Genomic DNA, 6,941 nt, shown 5'->3' on the forward strand with positions numbered 1-6,941 from the left:
TTGTGTGCTATTGCAATAAGATTATTCTTAATATTACCTACGCGAATGAAAAAGAAAGCTTCCACAACAGGGAACATAGAGCGAGTGACGGGGCTAGCGCTTCCGTAAATCCTGGGCACATGCGGACCGTACACATATTATAAACGTGTACGATAGGAAAATCACAAATCGGTGTTAGATTATTGATGATGAACTAAAGAAAAATAGTGTCTTCATTTTCGTCAAAACTAGTGTTATGATGCATTGATCACCCGTGTGAATTTGATGATGAAAATGAAAACCTAAAACCGGTGTTTGGTTTATTTTAACTGAATTCAAAGTTTCTTTTAACTATGGTTGGGATGTTGTAAGGATTAATATGATTGGGATTTAGATTTAGAATTCAGTATTGAAACAGTAACGACAGAGCAAGGACATCTTTTTTAGAGATCCTGTTTTCCTTCTGAAAGCAGCGATTCAGTGCCGAGGCTCATTTGCACCCATGCTGAAGAAAAATTTCAAAACAGAAAATAAGAAAGTTCAAAAAATCCAATTTCTTTTTTTGCATGGTAGATAATTTCAGATCATTTGGACATTTGAGTAGCTTTCGATAAAAAGACAAATTTAGAGTACGTAAAAGAATTTACTGTTCATGTATTGTTCGGACCCAATTTAATTTTTTTGTTGAGAGCTATTCGAATGTCTCGAATGTTCAAATGATCTGAAATTTGAAGGGCACCTTACACACCAAATTATTTAGCATATAAAATATTTTTGGATTATTTTTTATTTTCTGTATTTTTTGGTTTTTTTTTGTCGGATGCAGATGAACCTGGACTCATAAATGGATATTCGTTCCCTTATCCATTATCTGTATGGAGGGGGTACGGACGTATGGATGTTTACAACTTAATACTCCCTCCGTTCCTAAATATAAGTCTTTGTAGAGATTTCACTAGTGGACTACATAAGGATGTATATAGACATACTTTAGAGTATACATTCAATCATTTTGCTTCGTATATAGACATCTAGTGAAATCGCTTAAAAGACTTATATTTAGGAATGGAGGGAGTAGTAAGCATGCATGTGCAATGCACGTTTAACTTTAACTAAAAACTAATACATTGATCTTGCATCAAGACCCCTTGTGCTTTAATGAGCGCGCCTCTAATAGGTTACTCATGACATTCTCCACCCTATCAATCTCTATCTCCAAGCATATTTTCCTTCATGTCATACCAAACAATTTTTTCAAGAAAAATAATGTGATATGCTTGTTCACCGTCTTTGCTCTCCCCTAGTATACAGTAAGCATGTAGCCATAGGAAAAAAGGTTCGACACTTTTTGGATTTTCATGCAGCTTTGACATGTTATTGTGTATTATATGAACCATTATGAACATGTATGTGAATTCCATTGCTTCCGGATAATTATTAGTCACTCTTTCTCATAATATAAGACATTATTACATCCTATTTGTGAGGGAGTACATCACAAGGTTTGGGTCAACCAAAATAACAGTTACATAACATGAACTATTGATAAGTCAAGCATAACTGCAGTTATTAACATAAAGCAATTGTCCTTGAGTATATATGCTCACACATGTAAGTACTCATCCATCACGAACACTGACCCTAAGGCTGTGATGATCACTTCTGCAATTATCCTTGAGTATACACATACAGACATATTACTGACAGGGTAGCAGAAATACATCTTTGTGACACGTAAGTCTTTTACTTCCAACCAAGAATAATTACATCAAGTACTAAATAAATAAGCTCGTTCCATCTCGTCGGTTAATGCAACTTAGTAACAACTCCCTATATGAGAAACGAAATCTTAAACTGAGTAGGGAAGGTAGTATAATACCATAAGTGGCAGGTGTTTGGTTCAGTTTTTTTTATCAACTTCTGCTTTGAAAAGCTAAAAGCTAATTAAAAGGGTAAATGTTCAAAGCAGCTTTTGAGATCTGTAGCTTCTTCCTAGTGTAATTTCAAACTGGAGATACCCTAACTTTTCAGCTTTCAGCTTTTTCATACCAGCTTTTTTAGAATTTGCAGCTCAACCAAACACAGCCACCCCGAGGTCCAAAAGCTTAAATGTGGTTAGATTTTTCTTTTGTAGTCAATATAAAAATTATATTTTTTACTAAAGAAATATCTTGACTATCCACCCGATACGGATATATTAACCACAAATGGTCACTATAAAAATAAATGAATAAAGGATATGTTTATGTACTGCTGAATGTTGAGGCTCAAGCATAGGTTTTGCTTTCCCCTGCTAATTGAAATCTCTACCAAAAGCACTATTTTTTTCCTTTCTACAGAAGCAAGGTAGATTACTAATAATTGAAAAGCAGAAGAAAATACATAGCATGTTCATTTACTACATTATTGGCAAGACAAAATAACACATTTATGTGTGAAAACAACTTTGGTACATGTTCCCAACACAAGGAATGAACCAGGTGAGGTCAAAACTGCCACCAGTATCAGAAACCTAAATAGTCGCATCCAAATCAGAATAATTAACAGGTGAAGAAATATATATTTATTAAGATGCTAAAGGAAAGTGTGATTACCTGTTAGTTAGGAAAATGATCATAATTCACTCTCCTGCAATGTTCCGGGATGATCCATTAACCTAGAGGGAAAACCCCAATCAAGAATAGCAGCCTATTTAGAGAAACTATTTATCAAGGAAAAGTATTAAAATCAGCCGGATGATTTTTTTACTCTCTTTTAAGTCGTTTCCTCTGCGCGACACATACCCCTCTGGGTCACGCACCGCTTTCCTCTCCATGCAGCCAAGCTTATCTATTCCGCGCGGCACACGTCCTCCTCGAGTCGTTCTTCTTCCTCTCTTTTTCCCTTTCTAATTTCTTTCTTCACCGCTCTACCTCCTGCCATGATTGTGCATGCTTCTCTCTTCCTGCTCCAACCCACCTCACCGCAGCAGTCGCCATTAGTTGCACCGTCGTTGTTGCGCTGCAGCTCGAGTGAAGCATTGTCGGAGATGCGATGGCCCGCCGGTGCTGCATTGGAGCACCACCGTGCAGGTGTACGCACTCCAATGAAGCATAGCCGAAGCTGCGATGGCTCGTCGATGCTGCGTTGGAGCACCCCTGCGCCAGCGCAGCGTTGGAATGGAGCATCGTCGGAGACGCGACAGGTCGCCGCTGCTGCATTGGAGCACGGACGCGCTGGTGTGGCGCTGCAATGGAGCATCACCAGAGCTGTGATGGACCGTCGGTGTTGCGTTGGAGAGCCTCGCGCAGATGTTCGCGCTCCAATGAAGCATCACCGGATCTACGGTGGGCCGTCGGTGTTGCGTTGGAGCGCCGTCGTGCAGGTGTCCGCGCTCCAATGAAGCATCTTCGAAGCTGCGATGGGTCGCCAGTACTGCGACTCCTACTTGAGAGCGGGGCGGCGCTGCTTCCGCAACGAGTCGTGTTGTGGTATGACGTATGTTTGACCGACCGAATGGCTGTGAGAGGAAGGATCCGATGGTCTGCCATCCGACTGATTTTCTGAAGAAATCAGAAATCAGTCGGTTGATTTGTAGCAGCCGCCAACTTGTTGCATTTATCTCATTGACGTGGTTCCTCCAAACTTCAAATCTCAATGATTATACTTTCTTCGTCTCAAAATAAATGACCTAAAAGTGACTCAACTTTATATTAATTTTAGTATAAAATTAAGTCATTTTTAAGTCATTTATTTTGGGACGAAGGGAGTATATGCTAATGAGAAATATAGTCAAGAAACTGTCAATAACTTACATGTATCGGGAATAAAGCACCCTCGGATATCTTCGTCAGATAAAAACTTACTTATATCACATGTACACCTGCAAACTGACAATGAGCGGCATCTGAGGATGCATGATAATATAATCATCCTGATTATATTCGTCCAGTAGCCGTTCATTTCTTTCATGAGGAAGCTAGTAATACAGATCATTGAACTCCGTTTTTTAAACTATACACTCCAAGAAGGCAATGTTAATAAGTACTCCTTTTGTTACGGTTTACAATGCATAGTTAAATTTACGTACGTTTTCATAATAGACAAGGTTTAATTAAAACACATTGTATTTACTTTTAATAGTTAATTACTCCCTCCGTTTCTAAATATAAATCTTTTAAGATATTTCACTAGGAGTCCACATACGAAGTAAAATGAGTGAATCTACACTCTAAAGTATGTCTATATACATCCGTATGTAGTCCACTCATGAAATCTCTTTAAAGACTTATATTTAGGAACGGAGGGAGTAGTACTCTGATGTACTATTTTTATTTACATGCATAGTGTGAATGTTATTTTTGAACCCATCTCACATCCAATCAATAACCACCTTGATTCCAGAGAATTTCCAAACGCGCCTTCTAAACCGTGACGGAGGGAGTAGGTCATGTCTCTACATAATGGAAGACTAAAACAAGATTAGTTATTGCATTGACCGTCTGGGAAATAACAATGTATAAATAGCTCATGTACCTCAGGTTGTATCTTAGCCTCGCATTACTAAAAAAGACTTTCGCCCCGCTTTATAAATAAAGCAAATCACCGAACCACAATATCCAAACAAGAGTACCAAGCACACACACGCACACGCCGTACCCGAAGTAGCACAACAACACAAGGTATCAGGTTAAGGTTGTGGGCACATCACAACAAGCCCAAACAAAAAGGAGGCAACAGGGTGGCGCGGCATCAAACAATGGGACCTCAGTCCGGCTTTGGAGGTGGAGGAGGAAGCAGCGACGCCAAGCGGAGAGCCATCGCACGAATACGGGAGATGATGGAGTTGATGGCGTCTCTGTCCCGCGATCGGCTAAGCGGCCGCCAGAGCTGCAGATATCCACACAGTTTAAACACCGCATCAGTAGCACGTCGAAGAGGAACACGCTGAATAACGAGCTTATTGCGAACAGTCCACAGTGTCCAGGCTAGGACCCCCAACGTCAACCACCTAGTGTGGCGGACAGCAGTGGGTGTAGCCTGAAGTTTGGCGAGCAGGTCGGGGAAGTTTGTGTGGCACGAGTTGCCACCGACCGCCTCGCGGAAACAATTCCAGAGGAATTGCGCAAACACGCAAGAGAAGGGTGATTAGAGTCCTCTCCCGTCCCACAGAGCGGGCATATACCTTCCCATGGTCCGTTTCGTTTGAGGACCTCAACACCAGAGGGGAGGCGGCCACGAAGCCACTGCCACAGGAAAATTTGAATCTTCAAGGGGAGCCTGGTCTCCCAAAGGGCCGCGAGAGGCGTGAAACCAGGGAAGGCGCAATTCCTGGTAAAGGGATTTCGTAGAGAAGCAGACTGATGGCTCCAAACGCCAAGAGATGCGGTCGTCGGAGCGGTCCAAGTCTGCGGCGTGAAGGGCGATGGAGTCCAGCATCTCCTGCCAGGCAACCGTGTCAAGCGGCCCGAAAGGGCGTCGAAAGGCAAGGCGCCCGAGGCCATTGAGGGCCACCTCCACCGATATCCTCGGCATGACCGCGATGGAGAAAAGGCCTAGGAAGCGGGCCGCAAATGGGAGTGAGCTGGCCCAGCAGTCAAACCAGAACAAGGTGGATGTCCCAGACCCAACATCGACAGAGGTCCCAATGCAGAGAACCGGGAGCAGTTGGATGAGGGACTGCCAGAACTGAGATCCCCCAGACCAATGGCAACAGGCCAAAGGCTGGCCGCGAAGGTACTTATTCTGAATAATGCGAAGCCAGAGGCCCCCCTCTCCCCGCGAGATCCTCCAGAGCCATCTAGCGAGCAGAGCGATATTCATACGCTTGGAAGACATGATCCCCAAGCCACCCTGGTCGTGTGGTTTGCATATCTCCGACCATCGAACCATGTGGTACTTCTGCTTATCTCCGTCCCTTGCCCAGAAGAAGCGCGCCTGAACCGTGGCGATCTCGTGGTGAAGGGTCTCAGGCAGGCTGTAAAAGCTCATCAGGAAGAGCAGCAAGCTGGACAGGTAGGAGTTGATGAGGACCGTCCTGGCAACTTTCGAGAGCCAACGTCCCTGCCAAGGTTCAATACGGTGCTGCAGCTTGGCAACCGTAGGCCACAACTCCGCCATTGAGAGGCGGTAGTCGCTGATGGGTATCCCCAAGTAGGCCGTTGGGAAGGACCCAACCTGGCAATTAAGTCGGTCGGCGATGCTCTGGGCCGCGGCAGGGGGATAGCCCATGACCATGACCGCGCTTTTATTAAAGTTAATCCTGAGACCCGACATCTGTTGGAAACATAGAAGAAGGAATTTCAGGTGCGAGATGTCATCGTCCAAGCCCTCGACCATGATGATCGTGTCATCAGCGTACTGCAGAAGAGAAACGCCTGGACCACCCACCAAGTGAGGGATGATTTCACAAATGCGGACGGCCTCCTTTGCCTTGTCCAGGATGGAGGCAAGCACATCGACCATCATGTTGAACAAGAATGGGGAAAAAGGATCGCCTTGGCGAACCCCACACATGGTGAGAAAGTAGAGTCCGATCTCCCCACTGATTTTAACAACAGTACGGCCAGACGAGACCATCTGCATCACCCGGGTGACCCAACGATCGTCGAATTCCTTGCACAAGAGAACTTCCCGGAGAAAATCTCAGCTAAAAGTGTCGTAGGCCTTATGAAAGTCGAGCTTCAGAAAAACCGCCTTGAGGTTCCTGGAGCGGAGCTCGTGGATGGTCTCGTGAAGGACGAGCATCCCATCCAAGATGAATCAGCCGCGGATGAAGGCCGGCTGATCAGGATGGCTGATTCTGTCGACGAGGAGGGTCACCCTATTGGTGTACCCTTTCGCCAGGATGCGAAAGATGACATTGATCACCGTGATCGATCGGAATTGGCCAATCTCCGCTGCACCTGAAACTTTTGGAATGATATAGTGATCTTAGCCTCGCATTCAGCGTTAAAATATCCATTATCCATGAAGGAAGCCTT

General features: G+C 44.2%; 1 pseudogene; it reads right to left on the reverse strand.

Moving 5' to 3' along the window:
- Positions 1–4,643: 4,643 nt before the first annotated feature.
- On the reverse strand, positions 4,644–6,705 carry LOC123397220 (annotated as a pseudogene).
- Positions 6,706–6,941: the final 236 nt, after the last annotated feature.

The sequence above is a fragment of the Hordeum vulgare genome, chromosome 1H, assembly GCF_904849725.1.
Source record: "Hordeum vulgare subsp. vulgare chromosome 1H, MorexV3_pseudomolecules_assembly, whole genome shotgun sequence".
NCBI lineage: Eukaryota > Viridiplantae > Streptophyta > Magnoliopsida > Poales > Poaceae > Hordeum > Hordeum vulgare.